This window comes from Sus scrofa, chromosome 6 (assembly GCF_054392235.1).
Source record: "Sus scrofa isolate SSC_HxYL_T2T_F1_AM1 chromosome 6, Sscrofa_HxYL_maternal_Yorkshire_Landrace_v2.0, whole genome shotgun sequence".
NCBI classification, from domain to species: Eukaryota; Metazoa; Chordata; class Mammalia; order Artiodactyla; family Suidae; genus Sus; species Sus scrofa.
This window is the reverse complement of record NC_139388.1, coordinates 162,386,755-162,411,842: the sequence shown is the minus strand read 5'-3', so window position 1 is coordinate 162,411,842 and position 25,088 is coordinate 162,386,755. Positions and strand designations below refer to the sequence as shown.

Here is a 25,088-nt window from a genome sequence, read left to right as displayed (position 1 = left end):
GGACCCTGCAGCTTGGGTTCTGTCTGAACATTCACATCTTTCTCCTCCACCCTGTGCCGCCCCACCCCAAGGATAAAGGGCCTTCAAGGAAGGGACTGTGTCATGTCGCTTGTTGGTAAGCCCTCGGGTGCCTGACATGTGACTGGCATGAAACTTCAGCTGGGTCAATATTTACAAAATTAATTGAACAAATTAATTTATCGCTCGTGCCCCTGTGCATTCCAGATATCAAAATGAAGCAGGCTGAACAAAGAAAGTCCTCTAAGGGCGCCGTGTCTCTTTGGCTGCGGTGATATTTGCAAAGGGAGTTGCCCCCCACCCCCACCCCCCAGGTGTCCCCAAGCGCCCGCTGGACAGAGGAGCAGAGCACTTCCTTGGAGAGGCCCTGGGGGCCCAGTTCTCGGGGGGACGAGTGGCATCAAGCCCACTCCTGCCCCAAATTGTGGGAATCCTCACGGCTGCTGAGGGCTGGCAGGGAGGGAGCACGGATGGAAAAGTGGCTCCCCATACCACCCCAAAAGAGAGCCTACAGGCAGTGAGGAGCAAGGACGCATTTTATTTTTAGCCGCCAATGACGGAAAGTTACTCTCGGAACAGTGCAAATTCTGCTTCATCACCCTCAGAACCTTCCCAGGATCCCCAGTGGCTTCCCAGGGAAATGGTGATTGATAAGGGGGAGAGAGAGGAATTTCTGGGGCCCCATAGAGGTGGAAAGGGAGGACACAGAAGAAGGAGGTGAACCAGGTGGGGGAGGAAGGCGGGGGGTCTCCGGGAACCACTGGTCCCCCAGGCCCAGATGGCTGGAAGCAACGAAGGCTGCTCTAAATGGTTACAGCACCCCTGGCTAGTGGGAGGCAGGGGGTCCCCACCAGAGCCAATCCAAGAACCAAGGCTGTCGCTGAGGCCCCCACCCTGGGAGGTACCAAGCTACAGAATCCAAAGATTGGAGTTCCAACACCACAACACCGCCTTGCCTCTGCCTCATCCTGCAACAAGCAACCAAAGTTCACTGTACCTCCCATTTCCTCCTCCACAAATTGGCGCCACCACCCTGAGCCACCACCGTGCAGGGCAGTGAAAAGATGCCCATCCAGGAGGTACCTGGTACTGGATTAATCACCTTTAAACAATTTAACTGCGGCCCAAGGAATAGCCTTCACGGGCTCCGCTGTGAGATACTGGCCAAGTTCTTTCTGTTCTCTGGCTACACACCTTCCCACCCACCAGGGGAAAGGGGTGGCCAGACAGCCTTGGAGAGGGGCCAGCTCTGGAGCACTGCACCCTGACCTACTGCTCCGGTGGCAGAAGTCTCCTCCTTCTGGAGTTCCCGCTGTGGCTCCATAGGTTACAAACCCAACTCGCATCCATGAGGATGCAGGTTCAGTCCCTGGCCTCGCTCGGTGGGTTAAGGATCCAGCATTGCCATGAGCTGTGGTGCAGGTCACAGACACAGCTTGGATCCTGCGTGGCTGTGGCTGTGGCGTAAGCCAGCAGCTGCAGCTCCGATTAGACCCCTAGCCTGGGAACTTCCATATGCCACAGATGCGGCCCTAAAAAGGGGGAGGAAAAAAAAAAGTCTCCTTTCAAGGGGTGGGGGCCCCCCCTCTGAAACCATATCCTGACCTCACCTCATATAATGACCTCTAGGAACATTAGAAAATCACGGTGAATTCTGACTACTTTTCTCCCCTCCACCCTTACCCACACCGTACCCACGGGCCAAATGGAATAGACCCTGACCCGCCATCTACCTATTCCACAAGGATTTATAACCCCTTTCCTGTGCCAAGCTGGGCAGTGAATATTGAACAAACAGGAGTGACCCATCTCCGCCTTTCCCAGGCTTCATTACTAAATGCTGTAAAATGGAAGTGAATTCTTGTATTACGTTGTGGCAAGAGCTACGGAAGAGAATTGGGACCCCTGAGGGTGTGAGACAGGAGGCCTGACCCACGCGGGTTAGGACGCGAGTGCCCTTTAGGCTGAGGGCTGAAGGAAGAGCAGGTGTTAACCTGGAGACCAGACGGGGGAGAAAGGGAAGGGATGGACGCCCCTTCCAGGCAGGGGGAACAGCATGTGCAAAGGCACTTCCGAGAAAGCAAGAGACGGCCCGTGTGGCTCGAGAGCAAACGACAGAGACCGAACTGCCCAAGACAGGGCTGGCAAGGCAGGCTTTCAAACATGGATTCAGCCACGCTCTGCGGGGCCTCCTCCAGCCCCCTCTACCCTTCCCGACGCCCAGAGGGGTTTCCCGGAACCTTTGGATTTAGGTAAAGTTTCTCTGCACAGACAGCGCCAGGAAAGAAGCAGGTGGCCCAGGGCACAGCCAAGCAGGGTGGTCCCGGAATTCAGACATGGCATCCTGGCCCGGACCTGGCTCGTACATGGAGAAGGAGCCTCCTCAGACACCCTTTTTCATTTTTCTAAGGATCTGCTCCATCCCTGCCCCCTATTCCCACTTGTTTTGCTTCTGGTCTTATGTTTATTTATTTTTAAACCGGGGCCTGCTTACGGTCAGGTTAATGCATTTTTAAAAAGAAAGCTTGAATGCGCTGCGCCCTCCCTCCGAGGAGAGTGGATCGATAGCCCTCTTAGCGTTCGTCCTCTACCCCAGCAGGCCAGAGGGGTGGGGCGTGGGGCAAGGCCTGAGTGCTCCCTGCCAAGTGGGCCCAAGGGCAAGGCTTGCCCTCCCTCCCTCCCTGGCCCCCACTTCCAGGCAACACCTCCCACCTGCCCGGCACCACCCACAGTGGCACAACCCAGGAAAGAGGAGGGCAGACACGGCAGGACAGAGCACAGGACACAGTCTAAAGACCTGAGTTCGAATCGGAGCTTAGCCTCTTGGCCGCCTTGAAACACTGGATAAGAGGGAGTTCTCATTGTGGCTCAGCGGTTAACAAACCCAACTAGCATCCATGAGGACACAGGTTGGATCCCTGGCCTCACTCAGTGGGTTAAGGACCCCCAGCTGCCGTGAGGTGTGGCATAGGTCACAGACGCGGCTCAGATCCCACGTTGCTATGGCCCTGGCCCTGGATAAGAGACTTTCCCTCCCTGTACCTTGCTTTGCTTAAGGAAGAAGTGGAGACCCGTCTAGAAACGGTGTGAAGCAATGGGAAATCCACTTGCCAATGGATCTGCAATGCTGCTGACCAACACACCCAAGGACCCCCCACCCCCCACCCCTCAGGCCCCACCCGACCCGGTAGAAGGCACCCTCCATGGAGGAGCAGATCCACTTGCTGCCCCAGATCCTTCTTGCCCGCCCCCCGCCCCGGGGGAGCTGGCATGCTCTGCGCTCCCGCAAGTGAAAGCCCTCCCCGATGCCGACAGATGGGGAGTCCTAAAATACAGCGTATGGATCATGTTTCGTGACTAGCAAAACACGCCAGCCGGGACACTCTGAGAACCCGGCCGGTTTTCAGGAACAGGATTTTACACATTTCCCGGGATTGGCGGATCTGCGCTCGCCTCCGCCTGCCCGCAAACCCCGGAGCCTGGATCCTGCACCAGGAGGGTACTCAGGACAGGTGGGCTGCCTATGGGGGAGGGGAAGCCCCCCACCAATAGGTTGGCTGTGGCCTGACACTCTGCTGCCTTTAACGGCATTTACCATTTAGTGAGCACCTGCTACATTCCTTACTGGGGATCAGGTGTTCGGGCACTCCTTCCAAAGCCACGCAGCCTGGGTTCCAACACTGAAAGGGCCCTGGGCACGTCACCTCCCCTCTCGGAGCCTTGGCTTTCTCATCTCTGAAATGGGACTGGTGGTCCTTTCCTCACTGGGTCACGGCGAGGACAAGGGAAACAACCAAATGTGAGTCGCTAGAACCACCACGGTCACGGTCACAACAGCGTAACTGGCAGGTAACTATCGCTGCTGCTCTCCTACAGAAGGCAAAGTGGACAGTAAGAAGCCACAGCAGCCAGCGGTTGGGGGATGTGTCTGCCTCTGAAGGCCTTCAAAGGGTCTGCAAACCCCTGGATTATCAGGCCCAGTTGACTGCATATCAGTCTCACAGGGTTCTGTGAACCGAAAAGGTTCAAAACCATCGTTCTGTACAAGCCTGTCTGCTTGACACACTCAGGCCCCCCCCCACCCCAAGGTCCTCCTGGGCTTTAGGATTTGGAGCGAGGATGACACCCCAGGCCCCCCCTGTCCCCAAGGAACGGAAAGTGGTTCTTGGTAACATCAGTTACAAGACCTCTGGGCTGAAGCAAAGAGCTGGGAGAGCCACAGGCAGCTGGGAGTGTGGGCAGCGCCTCCGGGAAGGGAAGCCACGTGCGACTGACGCAGGCTCTAGGAGCTCAGGAAGGGACGTGCCACTCAGCAACCAGAGGAAGGTGGTCTGGGCTTCCACAGGCTCCGAGGAGCCCAGAGGGCTTAGAAGGAAGATGGTGGCAGGAAGCTGGGCACCTGGCAGCGGAGGAAGCACATGGGCAAGGGGCATGGTGGCCAAGTCGTACCTCTGGCCAGGTGCTGGGCTCAATGAGCCGGGTGGACAGATAGTACCCTCCTGGACTTGACCTCCTGAGGGCAAGGACATGGTTAAGAAATAAGCCATACCAGTAAGATATAAATCAGGCCATCAAAATTTTATGTTTGGAGTTCCCATCATGGCTCAGTGGTTAACGAACCGGACTAGTATCCTTGAGGACTCGGGCTCCACCCGTGGCCTTGATCAATGGGTTAAGGATCTAGTGTTGCTGTGGCTGTGGTGTAGGCTGGCAGCTACAGAGCTCCAATTAGACTTCTAGCCTGGGAACCTCCATACGCCACAGGTGCAGCCCTAAAAAGACCAAAAATAATAAAAATAAATAAAATTTTATGTGTCTTATCTAAGTCTCTTCTCAAGGAACATATATCCTTGGATGTGTTTGGAAAGAAGGCACCAAGCTCATCTACTTACAAAGCTACCTAGATAAGTGCACAGTCAGTCTCCGCAGCGTAAATACCGATGCTTCCACCCAAAGCAAGCTCTGGAAGGCCCCCTTGGGGAAGGGGAGATCCATGCCACTCCAGGCAAGGTATCGTTCTGGGGGGACAGTGAGGAGACTAAAGCACCTTCTAGACACTTCTTGGGTCCTCCGTGCGGTGTGGTGATTCAAAGACACACAAAGCGCTCTGCCCCCCTCCCCCGCCCCCGTAATGACAGACAGAAGGGGCAGCGGATCAAGTCGACCCCACGTGTTCTGAGCAGCAAAGGTCTTGCAAAGAGGCGACAGAATTGGAGGAGACGCCTAATTAATGTCTCTCTTTTTTTTTTTGGGTTGGGGAGCAACGGAGAACAGACCAAGTGTCCCCACCGCCTGAGCCCTCCAGGGCAGGCAGCACTCTGAACCGCACACAGTTGTAAATTTCCTTTGGTGCGTGTGGTTTTCGGTCCCAGCGTCTCCAGGACGCATATAATCCAGACTTCCTATTTACATCACATTGGCTGTCACCAACACAGTAGCCGCAAATGCTTTCTGCTCCACTCCTGTGGCCCAGACCAGGGAGACGGTAAAGAATTCTCAGCCTCAGTGTCGAACCTTCCTGCTCCTACGGGAAACGTCTGTGAGGGAGGGCAAGGCGCTAGGCCCAGTCCTCAGATGCTTGACCCATGTGTACCCACAGCGAGAACACAGGAGCCCCCAGAAAAAACTTCCTTACTGACCCCACCCAGTATTTGCCCTTCCAACCAAACCGTTCCCAGCTACCACGGCTGCCTGAACAGACAACGCCAAGAAGGGCACGTCCGAGACCTTCCAAGTCCCGCCCTCCCTGGCAGGGAGGAAACGAAGGCCCCGAAAGAGCCTCCAGATCCCGGGGTTCCCAGCCACCTTCCCCAGCTCCTCCTGCCAGAGGGCAGAGAGAAAGCCCTGGCTCGATCGGGTTGGCCTCCAAATTAATAGCGCAGGAAGGAAAAGCCTGTCGGTGATTCCAAGGTCATGCCCGAAGCACTTGCGTGAACATTTCCTTTAAGCTTTCTTTTAAAAACCCTGGGTTTCATAGAAGTCGCTTCTCATCAAGGCCAGGAGGCATCTCACCTCTGGGCAGGGCCAAGCCTGGAGCCTGGCACACAGCACGTTCCTTACATAAACTGAGTGGACGGGCTGAAATTAGAGTCGATCCGGACCTTAAAGGCCCCTCAACACAGGAACCGGACCCTGTCCTCTGGATTCAGAGCCAGCGTCAGCCCCCTGAATCATGGGTTGAACTGTGTGTGTCCCCCTAAAAGACAGGCTCCAGTCCTAACCCCCTGGAACCTTCCCTGGAAACAGAGATCTTCCGTGACGCACACTGGGGTTACGAGAATATCAAGTAGAGAATGCACTTAATATACCAAACCTATTGAGTATCAGAGCTGAGCCTCACATGCCTTAAATGTGCTCAGAACACTTACGTGAGCCTACCTTTGGGCAAAATCATCTCCCACGAAGCCTGTCTTATAATGAAGTGTTGAACAGCTCGTTCCTATAACATACTGATTTCAGTACCAAGAGTGAAAACTAGAAGTTTCCATCATGGCTCAGTGGAAACGAATCTGACGAGCATCCATGAGGACGCAGGCTCGATCCCTTGGCCTCGCTCAGTGGGTTAAGGATCCAGTGTGGCCGTGAGCTGTGGTGTACGTCGCAGACGCAGTTTGGATCTGGCATTGCTGTGGCTGTGACGTAGGCTGGCAGCTGCCACTCTAATTCGACCCCTAGCCTGGGAAGCTCCATACGCCACGGGTGCTACCCTAAAAAGACAAAAAAAAAAAAAAAAAGACATCTGAGAGTGAAAACTAGGATGGTGAGCTGGGAACAGAATGGTGGACAGTGTATTTTGTTCACCTGCGTGGTTGTGTGGTCAGCGGCGAGCTGTGGCCACTGCTGCTGCCCCGCATCACAACAGGATCTACTGCCAGCCCAGGAAAAGATCAAAATTCACAATCTGAAGTTTCTGCTGTGGCGCAGCAAGATCCGGCACTGTCTCTGCCGTGGTACAGGTTTAATCCCCAGCCCAGCACTGTGGGTAAGGATCCAGTGTTGCTGCAGCTGCGACCCATGCCGCAGCTGCAGCTCAGATTCCATATCTGGCCTAGGAACTTCCATATGCTGTAGGTGTGGCCAAAAAAAGAGAACAAAAATCACAATCTGATGTATGGTTTGCACTGAATTCATGGCGCTTTCCCACTGCTGTAAAGACAAAAAACTTGTTGACTGCTAAGGTGTATAAGCCTGTGCATCCTTTGCAGATGCAATCGAATTAGGATGAGGTCATACTGGATTAGGGTGGGCCCTAATCCAATGACTGGTGTCCTTATAAAACAAGGATAATTTAGCCTTGCAGACACTGGGGAGAGGGTGTGGGATGACAGAGGCAGAGACTGGAGAGACGCAAGCTGAGGAATGCCAAGGAGTGCCAGCAACACCAGAAAATAAGAAAAAAGCATGGAACAGACTCTCCTTCAGGGCCCTGAAGGAGGGAACATGGCCCTGCTGACACCTTGATTTTGTCTGGACTTCTCAGCCCCCAGAACTGCAAGAGGACAGATTTCTGTTCTTTAAAGCCACCCCATCTGTGACAGTCTTTTAATGCAGCCTAGGAAACTAATACACCCCGTTATTTCCAACCCGCCAGCCTCGGACTACACCCTTGCCCATCCACCTGCCCACCCCTCTCCTCCTCACTGCTCCCAACTTGGGGTTAAGTGACCCACCTCGACAACCACGCAACCACACTTGACCTTCCACCAACACCATCTGGGTCAGGTCAGGGTCCCCGTTCCCCGTCTGGGTCACAGCAACACGAGCTGACCTTTACTGGGTGGTGGACTCTGCCCCTTGGCCTGCCAACCGAGAGCAGCCAAGGAGCCTCTGAGACGATGCACAAGGTGCTAGGAGATACAGACAAGATGTGGGGAGGGGGTGGAAGGTGGGTGGAAGTTAGGAGAACCGGCAGAAAGGGGGAAGAGGAAAGGAGAAAGTTCAAAACAGAGCATGATGGTCAAGGGCACAGACAAGAGGCAAAGAAAGTAGCCAGTCTCCCCTGCCCCCAAGGCCAGCCACAGGCTTCTCACTCCCGCCCCCACTTGCAGTCCTACAGGCTGCCAAGCAGGTTAACGCCCGAGAGCTGTCTACCCACGCAGCTGTTGCACTTTGAGCTCCCGCAAAGAGAAAGCCAACCCGCTTCCGTCCAAGGGCTGGGCTTTATTTGTTTTGGATGTTCAATACCTGGAACCAGAGGGGGCCAAGTCAACATGAGATGGCCAAGGAGCCGGCTGGGCAGATGAACAGGGCTCGGGTTCCACACACTGCCTGGCCTGTGACAGCTTAAGGAGCAGAGTCACCTGGGGGTCCTGGGGCATCGGGGCAGGCGCGCCCCGGTCCCACTCCTCTGCACACTCACAGCCCAGAGGACAGCACCAATGTGCCTTGAGGAGGGAGGCTGGGGTCTGACAGCTGTCACCAGGGAAGCCAGTGGCCACTCTTACCTCCACTGTTATAAAACCACAGAAACAAAGACTCCTCTGGCAGGGGCAGTGGCAGCGATGACAGATAATAACAGATCTAGTTGGGGAGTTCCCGCTGTGGTGCAACAGGATCGGCAGTGTCTTGGAAGTGCTGGGATACAGATTCGATCCCTGGCCCAGCACACTGGGTTACGGATCGGGCACTGTCGTAGCTGCAGCTTAGGTTGCAATTGTAGCTCGGATCTGATCCCTGGCCCAGGAACTCCATAAGCCGTGGGGTGGCAAAAAAATAAAATAAAATACAGATCTAGTTGGTTAGAGACCATTAGAAGACCTTGTACCACAATCTTCCTCAGCTCCCGCACTCTCTCACACTCAAAGCAAGCCCACAAAATAAAGCTGGGCTTGAAGGCCAAGAGCAGCACTGGAGAGGCAGCCTGATGGCTTGTTGAGAAGTTGGGCTGGGCGAGAAACCCAGCTCTGCTGCCTGCAAACTGTGCCATTCAGCAAGCCAGCGAGGATTTATTGAGCACCTACTATGTGCTCTCAGAGGATGTCTCTGCAAAAACAGGGTGGCACGACCTGCCTTGACAGGGCTCATGTGAGGATGGAACATGATGGCAAGCCTAAGATGCCCAGCACAACGTCGGGCATGTGAAAAAGAGCCACTATGGAGGAGAAATTAGAATTATGGTCCTATCTGCCAAATCAGCTTGAGCCCCAAGATCTACAACAGACTTCTGTACCATCCACTAGAATGAGGAGAGGCAGGGTTATTATCTGTGCTGTTCCCCACTGGGCTCCCAGCACCTACAACGGAGCCTGACACATGGTAGGCACTCACATGTGCGTTGTATGAATGATACACCTGCTGGGCATCTAAGGCACACAACAGTGAATGCAAAAGCATCACACCTGCCAGGACGCATTGAACACCTTGGGGATGATAGGACAGAATGTGAGGGTATAAACAAGCAGTTCTGCCCTTAACCAGGAACAAAAGGGCCAGGTGCCCCCCAGTTCCCTCGAAACGAAGCCAAATTAAAGAGAGAGCCCAGCGCTCAGCTGCCTCTGGAGCAGCACAGTGACTCCTCTTGGAGAGACAGAAAGCGCAGGGCCGCCTTCGTCGTATTCGTCAAATGAAGGTGGGGGGCACGCGAGATGGGTAGCCACTGAGGAACCACGTGTGGAAAGGCCGGAAAAACAGATGCCTTTTTCAAGAGATGGCTCCCACCTGAGTCAGGATTCACGGCAGTGTCATCTGCTTTAACCTCCCTCTCCTCCACCCATTTCCACTTCGGGTTCAAACGTACCTGGCCAGTGTCCTGGAACGCGGAACACTGGCCATCTGGAGCCCCCTGGTACATCACCCACCCAGGGTCCCGTCAGCCAAGGCTGCCGGCTGTCCCGCCAACTCTCCTGCCCCCACTTAAATCTCACCAGTCCCCAACCGCGGCTACTTAACCGGAAAGGCCTTCGCCACCTCCACCCCCGCCGGCTATGCTCCATCCGCCACTCCCAACCTCGGGCTGCCGGGACCCACTCAGATGTAAAACTCAGGGGGCATCCATGTGAAAAGGCATTAAGACAGAGGGAGACTTTAAAGGCTGAGCCACTGCCCTCCTCGGCCATGGGATGAGAAGACAGGAAGCTTCAGCCTCTCCAGTTGTGCCATTCATAAAAATCAGCGCATTGGGGAACAGTACCTCCCAAAAGGGTGGTTGTAGGGGACTCCAGGTAAGAACCTGAGAGTGGTCTCTAAATGGTTCCTTTTTTTTTAAGGGCCTCACCTGCGGCATATGGAAGCTCCCAGGCTTGGAGTCTTCTTGGAGCTGCGGCTGCCGGCCTACGCCACAGCCACAGCAACACGGGATCCGAGCTGCATCTGTGACCTACGCTGAAGCATGTGGCTTAACCCAATGGGCTAACCCGCTTACCGAGGCTAGGGATCAAACCCACATCCTCACAGACACTCTGTCCGGCTTTTAACTCGCTGAGCCATAATGGGACCTCCTAAAGGGGTTCTTTTTTAACGTGAGGCATCAACACTTGCTCCTAGCAGCTCAAGGTTTCTCTTTGTCACCCGTGGAAGAATGGACAGAAGCACAAGCTAGAACACCGTGCCAAGTACAAGGCAGTCCTGCAAAGCAGAAGTAGTCCCGTTTTTCTCAAGTGATTAACAGGTCCAAGAAAGGCTGGGGTGCGATTTACGACGGCCACAGCCAAGAGAGATTTATACGCGTATGGCCTTCGGATGGTTTTCTAAGACTGCACAACCCTCGTCTGGCTGAGGATCTCGGGCAGCAAGTAATTTTCTAATTGATTCATTAGCACTCCAATCAACTACTACTTTAGACACAAAGGGCCCTGCTTGGGTCTGAATGCCTGAGCCTGGGATGCTGAGCTGAAAGGAACCCGCCAGCTCCCAGTTTAGCTCAGCCCAGGGGCGTGGGGACAGCCCCACACAGAGACCCTCTGGAAACCACACCACCGCGGAAAAACGACCCAGGGACTGGAAACAGAAACAGCGCCTACCCAGCTTCTTAAAGTCGTAGTTTTCATAATGAGAATTCTCTAACGAACATGATTATGCAAAAATGCTAAGGGAAAGAGGGGGAAAATGGTCTGAAAGGAACTACTCCCCCCAAACGTCAGCACAAAGTTGGCCTCAGTGGTGGAAAGACTCGCGGCGTTTTCCTCCTCCTCCTCCTCTTCAAAACGAGTGTGCACAGGACACACGAGTTCCTCAGTTTTCTCAGGTATAAAGCCACAGCCATCACGCCCCATTCCCAGGGTTACTGGCAGGACGGAATGAGGTCATGTATGAAACAACCAGAACCCAAGAGCCGTGGGTGCACCAGGCGGACCCACGAGCTCTGCGGCTCGAGGGCCCACCTGCCTCTCTCGGGCCAGGAATCAAAGTCACGCTCAGGGAGGTTATAAATTACTCCCGTCACTTGTGAATTGTTGAAGCCACAAATGCTTAAACTCACAGATCTCAAGAGTAAAGCTGTAATAATTTAAATATAAATTAAGCTTTAAAAACAGTCTTTCTTCATCATTCCATACTCCGTTGGCATGCGGGATATTCAAGTAAGACAGGGTTCCTCAGAACCAAGGCATCAGGAAGGAACCTCCAGCAGATACTCAAAGAGAATGATCAGAAACTGTACTGGATGCTCGTGAGATTCAGGACCCGCTTGCTGCCTATACACCTAGCTGCAGCAAAGTCCTCAAACAAAATATGGCATTTTGGGAGGACTCTAATTCAACCCAGCCTGGATGAGCACTCTCCTCGACCTAGTCAGCCTTCCACCCACCCACCCACCCATCCATCCACCCATCCATGCACTTAACCATCCAGCCATCCACCCACACATCCATCCATGCACTCAACCATCCATCCACCTATCCATCCAGAAATCCAACCACCTCTACCCATGCACACACTCACCCATCCATCCATCCACCCATGCACAAACTCATCCATCCATCCATCCATGCACTCTGCCATCCATCCAACTACCCATCCACTTATCCACCCACTCATCCATCCATCCACTTATCCATCCATCCACACATCCGTCCACTCACTCATCCATCCACTCACTCATCCATCCAGCCACCCACCCACTCATCCATCCATCCAGCCACCCACCCACCTGCTCATCCATCCAACCACCCACTCATCCATCAATCCATCCAAAGATCAAGTTTATTCTCTACAAGGAATACTTGGTGAGGAAAGAAGCAGTGGGAACTCCCAGCAAACTGAAAGTCCTCCTTATCATAAAAGACAAAACACACCAAGTAGCCTCAGTCTGCGCAGCCTTGGGCTAGACAGGGATCAAAGTTCATAAAAGGACCAAAGACCTAGAGTTACTACTTTGCTCATCAAAGCCACCAAAGACACCTTAGGAAGCCTGAAGGAGACCAGTGCAAGCCGTACTTCCTCTAGCAAGGAATGAACTTGTTCCTTGAGGAAGTGGTGTTCTTCAGAAAAAGCGAATGGGTCCAAATTTCTTGGCGGGTAGGTAAGGTGGCTTCCTCAAGTGACACGGTGAAAAGAAGTCAAAACTTCCCCCAAAAATCCCTAAATAACCTGTGTCAGAGACTGTCCCCCCCAACCCCCATCTCCTTCACTTCCTGTGAGGCGTCTTCATCTCATCTCCACACCCCTCCCTCCCTTCCCTTCACCTCCCACTCTCCGGGGTAGAAAGTCGCCCAAGTCGTGTCTCGCTACAGCAACATCAACACAGCAAGGCAAACAGAAAACGCGGGTGGCTGCCGTCTTATGAGTCTCGCCTCACCTGGATCTATGGCAAGAAGCAGCTGCCTCTCGCCCTCTTGCCCATCTTTTTCACTGTCCGAGTGTACACCACGGTCGGCACACTACTCACTACTATTATTCCTGCTCTGTTAACTCTCTGAATTCTCCCCTTTTCTTCCTTTCTTTCTTTTTTCTTTTTAGGGCTGCACCTGCAGCATGTGGACATTTCCAGGCTAGGGGTCAAACTGAAGCTGCAGCTGCCGGCCTACGCCACAGCCACAGCCACAGCCACACCAGACGGATCTGAGCTGCATCTACGACCTATCCCGCAGCTCTTGGCAACACTGAGCGAGGCCAGGGATCCAACCTACATCCTTATGGGTGCTAGTCGGGTACGCAGCCTGCTGAGCCACAAGGGGAACTCCTCCGCATTTTCAATGTGGGGGTAATTCTCCGTCCGTTTTTCCTGCTCTAAAACAGAGGGTGATTAAGAGCTGAAGAACCTCAACAAGGTCCGTGAGGCTCAACCAGGATGCCCTAAAAAGAGCACAAAACCCACCCATCCCCAGAAAACAAAAGCCGACCCTGACAGGTGCTCTCAGAATGGGAAACTCTGGAAGAGGAGGAGAAACTTGGGATTTGTGTGGGAGGGAGGAGCTGACCCTCAAGAACCCCAGGAAGTGAGTCCCCAAGCCGTCACACCCCCCCCCATCTGTAAGGGGTTTACTAACCCCCAACCCCTGCAACCGGGAAGGCAGTTCCCCCAAGGGCCTCCGCCAACTTTGGAGCTGACTACACAGTTTGTTTTATCTATTTTGCATCGAACGAGGCCTTGGCTCTCTAATTAGAACCGGGCAGATCCATTCTTTCCAGAGAAATCAGGCCCATTGTGAGAGGAAGAACTTTGGGCCAAGATCTAAGCCAAAATGGGAAAGATGAAGGCCACCTCTACTTTTACATCCTAAAGGTCCCAGAAATCTTCAGCCCAACCCCACCCCTCCCCACTCCACTCTGCAACCTAGACAGACAGACAGACAGACAGACAGACAGACACACACACACACACACACACAGAGCTAGCATAACCTCAGAGGCTTCAATTTTGAAGATCTTTCCTCTCACCTGTTCTGAGATGGTTCTACTTGAAAAGACCCTGTGTGCCCGCCACCCTCCCCCGCACCCCAAGCCAAGAGAATCTCTCCCTACAGGAAAAGGAAAAGTCTGAAGTACCCAGGCCTTCCCCCAAGGCAGAGTCAGAACCCAATTCTGACCACTCTCTCCCAGGCGCCATGGAAGCCAACATAAATGGGGAGAGTCCCTCGGGCTGCAGCTCAAAGAAAAAGGAAGTAGCACTGAACCTACCCTTGCTGAAATGCACGGAATTAGATGAAATTACAGATAAAAACCAGACAAAACCCTAAAGCCACTGAGAAGCCAGTGCAGAGACTTGGCTGAGATGCTTCTTCCATCCACGGACACGGACCGAGGCACCTGAGGGGCCGAGGAGGATGAGATCAATTCCTGTTTTATAGATGGGAGACTGTGGAGCAGAGGGGACCAGAGGCTGAGCAGGACCCTGCGCTTCAGCAGCAGGGGGCAGACCACGTCCCCTCCAAAGAACACTCCCGCATTCCAACGTCAGGCCAGGCTGGCCATCAAGAAGCGAGTGTCCCATTCCACTGCCCCCAACCCCATCCTCTGAACCCAGAAAGCTGAAACCCACAGCCTGCTGTCCACGGACACCCCTGGTCATACAAGGACGCATGTCCCTTTGCCGTCCGCAGCGCAGATGGCATCCACTCTTCAAGCACACATTCCAGCCCAACCTTTCCCATGAACCTGCCACACACACAGGGGGTGTGGTCCATCGAGGACAAGGCACAGTGGGGTGAGGCCTTGCCTGAGATCCCAGAACCTGGGGAACAGACACGTCCTTGCCTCTCTGGTCCTCGGCTTCTCCATCTATGAAGTGGGAGCAATGAACCTCCACACTCTCCATTGGGCCTTTAACACAAAGACCTCTCCCAAGAGCTCACACCGGCAGTGGGGGAGGGAGTCAGCCATGTGAAATCTCCTCACACATCCCAGGAGCCCCCAGCCTCTCCAGAGGGAAGACATTCAGAAAAGCCAAGAAACCCACGGAGCCACCCATGGGAAATCCCTCTGAACCTGCGACTGGGCTAACACCGAACTTGATTCACAGGACCCAGTGTTTAGGAGGGTCTGGACTTCTGAACACAACATCTAACCATGCCCTTCTATCAGCGCTATGGATTTCTGAGTCATTACCACCAAGATGAGAAGGGGAGAGAAACAGAGCCGACCCCTCGGAGAAAGCGGGCTGAGACAGGTCAATGTCCCATGCCCTCCCAAGCCAAGAATCCCCTCACTGTCCTCAATACAAGGTCCCTCTAAAAGTCAGAGGCAAGGTAGGCAGAAGGCCCCTCACTCATCGGGAGCCCCTCCGGTCAGGACAGCATCAACTGCCCCTTCTCTGCAGCGCCTGGCACACGCAGCATCCAACCAACGTCTGCCGAACCCTCTGCTCCAAGCACAGGGCTAGGGACGCAGCAAACCCGCAGCTCATGTGCTTGAACGAAACCAAATTTCTGGACAAAATCCAAATGGACTTAAGGAACAGAGGAGGACCCCAAGTGTAGATACTGCAACGGCATCTCCCCCTACTTAAAACAACCCCAATCCCAACACGAAGGAGGATTCTTGGCAAACTACAGAAGTTCTCCTAAAATCCTCCTAGAAAAGTCAGTCCCTCTCGGGGCACTAAAATACTGGATTCGGTTTACACGGAGGAGTTTCAAGAAGGCAGCTATTGTGTGCAGCAAAGCAAACCTGAGCGCACGGCCTTCTACCCATGCCCCCCTCTTTGTTCGAGAGACACAGTCCCACGTCAGGGCTCCTGGAACCCAGCTCCCTCTCCTCTGCCCACCCTGCCTGGCCAGACCCCCATTAACGCACTGCTCGTGCCATCAACACTGTTGTTTTGGAATGTGCCAGTAATTCTAGTGGCAGGAACAGCAAGCTTGAAGCTCAGCAGAGAAACCAGCTGGAGAGGCAGCCTCATGAAATAATGAAATGCCAAACCAACCCCTACATCTTCTCCAGTCTCTCAGGTCACCTACCAGATTAGAAGGCCTGTTGCTACGGCAACCATATCTTGCAAGTGGCGGCTGAACTTCCCCATAATTTTTAACCCTTTAAGCAGCTTGGGGAGGGTGGGGTTGTGCCGAGGTACCCAAATGGCAGGAGAGTTGGCCCGCTCTGGCGGGGCCCTTCCGAATTACAGCAAGACAAAAAGGAAAAATAGTGGCAGGAGTGGACGGGGTGGGAGTGGGGGGCGAAGGTCCCCGGTTGAGCAAATAGACACACTGTGGAAAGGAAACACTGCACGCATCCACCTTTCCTGCCCACCGTTGCGCCACACAACAACCCCCGACGCGGCTGCGCAGCAAACTTTTCATGTACCTGGCAACTCGTCCAAAGCGCAGGAGCCGAAAATGAGATGGGAATAAACAAAAGGCAAACCGGGCCTCCTGCCCCTCCCGGCCAGGCTCTGAGCCCCGCTGCAGACGACGCAGAAGGCGGCCGGGAGCCAGGCGGACGGGGACAGATGGCCGGGCAAGCGCTGGCACTTTCCAGTTGTCTGATGGGCGCCTGCTGCCAAACAAGCTCCCCGCCCCCCGCCCCCCCCAAGCCCACATACAGCTCTGGGAAACTGAGGTGCTGGTGCTGGCTCTGGGGGGACAGCTCCTCCCTCCCTGGCCCCCCCCACATCTGCAAATCCTGAGAGGTGCACCTAAGCAGGGTCCAGGCTGAACTGCCCCGTGCTCCCTCTCCTCCTCCCGCCCCAACCACTCAACCCTCTGTGCACAGGGGCCAGAGTTCATGGGGTCTTTCAAGAATCAATTTTTTAAAGTGACTTTCCTCCTCGGCCTCTCAAATGTGACAGCAAAGACTTCAAACCACCCAGAGGAAGAAAAATGCTGGCTATGGCTGGCGGGGGCGGTGGGGGGGTGGGGGCTACCAAAGGGGAGGGAGGAGGGAGTGGGAGGGACTGGGAGTTTGGGGTCAGTAGATGCAAACTATGACATTGAGAATGGATCTGCAATGAGGCCCCACTGCACGGCACAGGGAACCATATCCAGTCCTGGGATAGACCATGATGGAAGAGAACATGAGAAAAAGAATGTCTATGTATGTCTGACTGGGTCACTTTGCTATACAGCAGGAACTGACATTGTAAATCAACTAGGATTTCTTTTAATTTTTTTAAAAAGAAAAATACTGGCCGTGGCTCCACCCCTGGGAGTGAAGCTCCTTACCTGACACATCTTGGGGCGGGGGGAAGCCTTGGGGGTGGGGGGGCCTCAGCAGTGGGAGCAGAGGCTCCAGACCTAGTGATGGACCAACAGGAGGCCTGTGTGGTTCCCAGAGGACCCAGAAAAGGCCCCTGGGACGGTGGGGAGGGAAAAGTGAAGAGGGCACTGAGCCCGCTGAGAGGAAAGAGAAGCCAAGGAGGGCAGGGGAGGCAGGAAAGAAGGATGCAGCCAGGGGCGCAGGGGAAGGTTCAGGGGCCAGTGGCACTGGCAGTGGCAGTGCCCCCAGAGTGTCCAGCACAGCACCCCCAACAGCAGGCTCCCGATAAATGAGGCCACTGGCCGCACGTAAGTCACAGCCCCACTCCCGACAGAAGGCCTGGGATTCGCTGAGAGTCGCAGGGAGAAGCAGGGCGGGATGGGCAATGAGGGGGTACACAGTGCCTCGGTAGGGTTTGGGGGGCAGAAGAGGGTGCCCCCCAGTATACTGACGCTATGAGCAGAGACAAAGGAGAAAATTCAATCCGGCACACCCCCACCCCCTCACCCTCTGCAGCTCAGGCCAGCCTGGCCACCTCCACCTCTCATCCGTGGGGGTGCAGGGGCTGGGGGGACACCAAGAGACAATCCAGGCCAGTGAATTCACATCCTGATGTTGTCTTTGCCAAGTAATTAACCAGACGTACCACTAAAGGCCCGGCACCCGGGGAGAAGTGACGCCTTCTATTAGCGTGTTCACTGGTCACCCAGCCCTTCTGCATGCGGAGCGGTCAGCTGGGTTAAAGAGGAGCCATGGGGTCGGGGTGGCGGTGGGGTGAGGGCGGGCCCTGCCCCTGGGGAGAGCGAGGGCGCGGCTTCCCATGGAGTGTGAGCATCAGGCGCCCAGGCCCCGTGTTACAGGTGCGACACTGAGAGAAGCAGCTGGGAAGTCCAGGAGCACCCTCTCACCCAAGGCGGGTGGGCAAGCAGGGCTGGCAGAGGACCCCCTGTACCAGCCAAGCTCAGGAGTGCACTTAACGTAGGGGCTCCTCCCATAACCTACTCCAGGGGACTGCGCCTGTGTATCCCTCTGCAGGGTCCAGCACGGGAGCTCCAAGAACATTCACAAGATAAAAAGGAGCCTGCTCTTTCCATCTTAACCCATCAGATGGGCCGGCTGCCACCAAGCTTATCCACTATTTGGTCTCAGTGACCCAAATCCTTTGGTTTGTTCAACAAAGCCTTCTTGGGCCTTTGCTATGTGCCCAGCACGGTGCACTCAAAAATGAAGGCTCATGCGCCTGTCCGCCCTCAAGGGGCACCTTTCCCCTGGCAGCGAACTGCCGCCCTCTGACAGCTCCCCAGTGCTGCCCTGTGCACAGCAGGCTCTCCGTAGCGATGGATGAGCTGAACTCTTGGATTCGCATGAGGTGGGCCCCTGAGGCTGGCCAGCACACCCGCTCAGATAGAGAGGAAGACAAGGGCAGAGGCAGAGCTTCTGTGCCAATCCCAGTACCACCGCCACCCTAGCAGAAGTTTCATAAGCAATTCCACAGCTGCTAAATGAAAGCCCCTGATTTTATTTTTGCATTTCTTTTTTAGAATTAGCAAAGGTAGTCTCGAGGTTCTTTTTTCTTAATTGTCTTTAAAGTTCCCAGGCTTCCTGCCTATACCACAGCCACAGCAACCAGATCCAAGCTGTGTCTACAACCTTCACCACAGCTCACGGCAATGCCAGATCATTAACCCACTGAGTGAGGCCAGGGATTGAACCCACGTTCTCACGGACACGCGTCAGGTTTGTTACCACTGAGCCACAGCAGGAACTCCAAAAGCCCCTAACTTTAAAGGGACTGAAGCTCAGCCCACTCCAGGGCGGAGGGATCCCCAGGACAGGACACAAGAAGCCTGGCCTCCAGCCACAGAGGCAGAACAGGGCAGGGAGACTTCTGCCCTCTGGGCCTCAGTCTCCCCTGCTGGTAATCCAAGGAGGCTGTCCAGTCTCATCTCTAAAAACATCCTGATAAGCAACATCAGGAAAGCGGTCCCATCCTAGCTGGACAGAGCTTCAGGAACAAAGGATGCCATGCGGAGGATTCCAGGCAGAGCTGGCATCCCAGCATCCCGGCTTCCCGCTGCTGTGTCCCCACCCACACGCTCAACGACACAGGGAAATTCTACCCACAGCTCTGCATAATAATAGAAGTAACATTTAGGTAAGGTTGGGGATTAAACTAAACCTCACTTAAGAGGCAGGGACGTTGGCATTTGGGAGCAGGAAACAGGCCTGGGAACGTACTTAATACCTACCACAGAGTAAAGCGGATCACAGCCAGCTCCTGACTCAGGAGCATCTTAGGCCCCTGCCACACTTCTCCCTCTTGCCAACTCCAGACACTTCAAGGGTGCCAGGCCAAAGGGTGGGGGCTGGAGGTCAGTTCTGGAAGCTACGTTTTCAGAAGAACATTGGCAAACCAGAAGCCAGGCGAGATGCCTTCCAAAACAGAACAGGAGCTATTTTAAATGGAAACCCATTGGTGGAGGCGGAGGAGTTTTATGGGAAGAACAGAGAGCATGAATGAGTTGCTATAATTAAGCCCCAAAAAAGCTGTCCTAAGGAAGAGGAAGTCTCTCTACTTGGTAGTGGCAATCTCAAGAACACAGACTTTTAACCTGAAATGTACTCTCCTGCTTGGTAATGAGTTCCCCGTCACTGGAGGTGAAGCAAAGGCTGTAGAGGAAACCTGGGCCAAAGAGACTTTTTTTTTTTTTTTTTTTTTGCTTTTTAGGCTACACCTGCGGCACATGGAAGTTCCCAGACTAGGGGTCGAATACAGCTGCCAGCCTATACCACAGGCACAGTCATGCAGGACCCGAGCCACATCGATGACCTACACTGCGGCTCATGGCAACGTCACATCCTTAATCCACTGAACGAGGCCAGGAATTGAGCCCACATCCTCATGGATCCTAGTCAGGCTCGGTACCGCTGAGCCACAACGGGAACTCCCCAGAAGTGACTTCAGAGGTTATCAATTGATAAAATGTTGATAGGAGAAAAATACAAAAGGGATCACGCAAGTCCTTCATATTTTAAAAGGTTTTTTTCCCTTAAGTAAAAAAAAGTGTAAGACTCCTAAGGGGACAGAGAAACGTTCCGCCTGCCTCTCTCTAACCTGCAGGAGGGCTTTTTAGAAACAGACGGTTTCCCCGACATCCTTGGTCAAATTCCACCCACACTTCTTCCCGGCTGCAGAGGTCACTGTGTTTTTGTGGCAAAAGCTGCAGGTGGTGACAGAGACGCTGGATGAGTAAGAAAAGCTCTAGCACGTAAAAACAAATGTTTCGGGTACTTCTGTGGAAAAGAGAATCAGATCAGAAAACAGGTTCGGGGAACAGACCCGACATGAGAACTGTAGCAGGTGTGGAGTTTCCGTGGTGGCTCAGCAGTTATGAACCCAACCAGTATCCATGAGGACACGGGTTCAATCCCTGGCCTTGCTCAGTGAGTTAAGGATCCGGTGTTGCCTAGAGCTAGAGGTACGTCGCAGATGTGGCTCGGATCCCGCGTTGCTGTGGCTACAGCGTAGGCTGGCAATTCAACCCCTAACCTGAGAACTTCCATATGCTGTAGGTGCGGCCCTAAAAAGAGGGGGGAAGAAAAAAAAAGAAATGTTCAGGTGAGCATTCATCATCCTAGGAGAAGGAGCTGCCCTTTTGGCCTCCTGCCCCAGGGTCACCCAGCCGGGCACGCTGGACAGACAGCAGACCATGTCCAACACTCACCACCTACCCTGGGAAAATGTTCAGATCCCACATCAGCGATCGCCACGCAGTCGACACACGTCCTCAGGCCCTACCGCACTTCCACGAGAATCAACTGCATTACCGTTAAGTGCCAACTCCTTCCGAGCTTTGTTCACTGCTGCATTCTCAGGACCTAGAACAGGCCCTGGCACATAACTGTGTGCTCACGAAAGACTTGCGGACAGAGTGGATGCGTCCAACGAATGAGCAAAACCAAGTATCTTCTCTTAGTTTTGGAGTCAATTATGACTCAAGATATGAACACGAATATTATTTTGCCTTCCCTGAGTCCACGGCAGGATCAAAGGGCTATCGAGAAGCTTCGGGAGAAAAGTCATGGTGTGGGAATATGGACACCCCCCCCCCGCAACAATGTGGTATGACTTGCTGGGTATGCACTCCAAGTATGTAAAAAGCATCAGCAAATGTATCCACTACAGTGACATCTTGGCAACTCACTTCTCTCTCCAGATCATCTTTACTCAACTATAAAATGATGTCCCAAGAGTTCCCGCCGTGGCTCAGCGATGAATGAACCTGACTAGTAGTCATGAGGACGCGGGTTTGATTCCTGGCCTCACTCAGTGGGTTAAAGATCCAGGGTTGCTGTGAGCTGTGGTGTAGGTCGCAGATGCGGCTTGGATCCCGCATGGCTGTGGCTATGGTGTAGGCCGGCAGCTACAGCTCCGACTTGACCCCTAGCCTGGGAACTTCCATCTGCAAGCAAAAAAGAAAAGAAAAAAAAAAAAAAAAATGACAGCCCTAGATGGGCTCAGGGGTCCCCGGGCGGCTGGTTCTCATGTGTTTGAAAGCCTGTGAGCCAGGTAAGCAGAAAGCCTGCCTGGGTTCCCCCCCCAGGTGTTTCCACAAAGAAGGAAGCTAGGAGGCAGTGTGGTGCCACAGAAAAAGCACAGACTTTAGAGCCCAAATATTCAAGTCTCAGCTCAGCTTGGGATGCAGAGCTCAGTGAATTCTGCCCCCCAGCCTCAACTTCCTCTTCTGCAGCATGGGGACCATGCCTGGCTCCCTCCACAAGTTGAGGCCTGGGTGATACGATGATAATGCGTATAAATGCACCTTGCAAAGGTGCACCCAGGCGAGCCCTTGAGTGAGGGTCTACAAACACTCACGCACTTCCGGCTCTAAACCCGACAATGGCTCCTACCCTCCATGGGAGAAGCCAATTCTTAAGACCAGTCTACAAAGGAACATTCTTCACAGGTGCAGGATCCGTAACTTGGCCTCTTCCAATTACACCGATGTCAACACTCAGTTAACACAGTTTATCTAAAGTTTTCTGCTCCTTTCGCAGAAGACTGAACAGACAGAAGTTTAAAGCAGCGAAGGGGAAACAGTTGGAAAACGGAACATCCCTAAAAAGAAGAAAGAGCCCTTCTGAAGCTGCAGTTCAACCCACACTGATGGCTGGCATGGGATGAGCAGACGGCTGCCCTCCCAGGAGGCGTGGCATTTAGCAGCCTCCTCTGGGTGGGCTTTAGTCCCAGCGTGGCCTTGGAGAAGGGGTACAGCGCCTGTTCTTACAGACCCCGGGCCCCTCCCTCCCCCCTCCCCCGCCACAGCCCCCGCAGCCGGCAAAACAAGCAAGGCCCTCATCAGTGGTATCTATCAACACAGCATCTATGAGCAGCAGAAGTGACAGCCAAAATCAAGATAAGTGACCCTTCTGGACACACCGGATGCATTCAGCTCCCCCCCCCCCACCACAATGATACTGCCAGCAAAGTGTGTTATCACTAAAAGGTAAAACGCCTCATTTGCAACTCTCCCTGATGGGGGGGTGTTGCCACAATCCTCCCCCCATGGATTCGGTCCTCCCTTCCTCACTAAAAAGAACCAGAAGTTCTCCTGGAAACAGACTTGCGGCGGGGGGGGGGGGGGTACCATAGTTAAAACAGCTCAGAAAAGAGAGGGGTTCAAGGCCTGGCCAAGGTTTCTCGGGTGGCTTAAGGCAAAATTTAGGATCTACGTATTTTCATTCCCAGGCTGGCATTTTATTTCACCATCTTCATCCACGTCGTCATCTCCACGGGGAGGACAAGCAGAAGAGACCACACATAAAACACGTCCGCACCAATATCCTGGCGAGGAAGCACGGTCTCCCCTTTCTCACTACTCACTCATGCCCTCACCCGAGATGGGCAATCACAGGAGAACGGCGGGGCGGGGGGGGGGGGGGGTGGAGACCAGTGGAGACCAGGGGGTGTGGTGTGTGCTGCCAGCCCTGCATCCCCTGGACAGTCTCAGCACCAAACAGGTGCTCAATGAAGAACCAACTTCTTCATGCCCAAGGAGCACAGACTCCCTCCACCAACGGTCCCCAGAACAACCCACGAAGAGTGGGGGTCACCAGGGGTGGCTCTGTGCAGTGACTGAGCTAACAGATAGGGGAGGGGCATCCAGGCTCAGACACACCCCCCGCCCAGGGCCACCAACAGGGCAGTCCTCTTGGTGAGTGAGGCCCCCACCCCGGCTCCTCTGAGTGGCCCTGCACAGGCTCCCGAGGGCCAGGGAAGAAGTGACCCCGCCAGGAAGGTGCATCCAGGGGTGTATTTCCAAGCCCCTAAGTGCCCAGCCTTGAAAGCGTCAAGAAACAGCAGGCCCCCAAATCTCATTTTTCATAGACCAGGTAGTTGGTTTTATTTATTTAAGTTCTAGTTTATCTTCTTAAGCTGTCCAAACATTTGTCAGAGCATCTCAGCCACATGCTAGGCTGCCCCGGGGGCGGCGAGTTCTGCTTTTAGTGGTGAATTTTTTTCCTCCTCCTCTTCCCCAGATAACAGCAAAGCCTCGCACTTACAAGAACTGCATGCTTCCCAGGGGGCTTGCTCGTACTGGGTGGGGGTGTGGGGACAGAGGGGATTGTCTCAAAGTGGGCACACCCTTGTCTTACTCAGAGGGCCTATTTAGGAGGGGAGGCTGGAAAGCGGGGCGGGGCATGATCCTCCCAGCCTCCACCCTCAGGATATACCACTCTCTGGGGGGCATTCCTGGGAAGGGAGGCACCAGGCCTTAGGAAGCCCACTCCAACACAGCATCCCAGAACGCCCAGACACTGTTTGCTGAGTCACAATCCCGTTTCCATGGGAAAAGGATAAAGACACTGAGCCACGGGAGATCTTCCTTCTGGAACTGCAAACCTCTTAACTGCGTGCTGCCTTGTTTCACCAGTCGAGGAAATGGGGGCACGCTCCTTCTCCCCACCTCAGAGCGGGGAACCAGAGGACGCACAAAGCCTTCAGCAATAATGTGAATAATGAGCATGTCTTTACCCAGCAGCAAAGGATTTAGCACAATTCAACGAAATAAGGGACCATCTGGCCCCCAAATTAGCTATCTGATGCCACAATGGACCATCACAAAGAAGAGGGAGAACCTTTATTTAGACTCCTTCCCCGCAACTAACCAGTCTTCTCGGGCTCTCCAAAACACAGTCTCCTGAGTTCCCATTGTGGTTCAGAGGGTTAAGAACCCAACCAGCATCCTTGAGAATGCGGGTTCGATCCCTGGTCTTGCTCAGTGAGTCAGGGATCCGGCGCTGCTGTGAGCTGTGGTGCGGGTCGCAGACGCAGCTCAGATCTGGCGGTGCTGTGGCTGGGGTGTAGGCCGGCAGCTGCAGCTCCGATGTGACCCCTAGCTTGGGAACTTCCATATGCCCCAGGTGCGGCCCTAAAAAGACACGCACAAAAAAAATTCTCTTATGAAAACCAAGAAGTTGGGGGGAGGGTAGGTACCATAGGGCTGTCCCTGAAACCACTCTTGCTCAATGTCAAAATAAGCATTTTTGAGATGAACAACAAGCAAGGGTAGCTTTTTCTTTTCTCCCACGGTAAAGCTCTATCACAAGGAAAGGTCCGCTATTTGCAGTAGAGTTTCCTTGATCCGACTTAACCTGGGATTTACCGAATCTTTCAATTCTTCAGGAAATGATGATTTGCATAGAGGTAGGCCTGCCTCCTCTCTAGAGATGTCTGGACCTCCCCAGCTACCCAAGGGGAAACACAGGGGACAGACCAGGTTCCTGGCAAGGTCAGCCCTCAGGGAAGCTCAGGTGTTGGTCCTTAATTCAAGTACGTCCTTCCCACAGGCTGGTCTGGTGCATGAGAAGACGCTAACAGCATCCAAAGAGAACACATGAGAGCTGGGATTGGCAGGCTGAGGTCCACGAGCCAAGTCTGGCCCACCACCTGTAGTATTTAATAAAGTTTTATTGGAACGCGGCCACGGCCATTCACTTCT

The 25,088-nt window shown here is 53.9% G+C and overlaps 1 protein-coding gene across 4 annotated transcripts in view; it reads right to left on the bottom strand.

Moving 5' to 3' along the window:
• The window catches only part of SSBP3 (single stranded DNA binding protein 3), a 169,918-nt gene that overhangs the window by 103,802 nt on the left and 41,028 nt on the right, over positions 1-25,088 (bottom strand). For 2 of the 4 annotated variants that reach the window (XM_021096593.2, XM_021096595.2), the window contains exon 1: positions 16,195-16,312. The exons of the other annotated variants lie outside the window; for them this stretch is intronic. The gene's annotated coding sequence lies outside the window, so the exon portion shown is untranslated. Of the gene's footprint in view, positions 1-16,194; positions 16,313-25,088 lie in introns of those variants that run through there. 4 annotated transcript variants of the gene reach the window in all.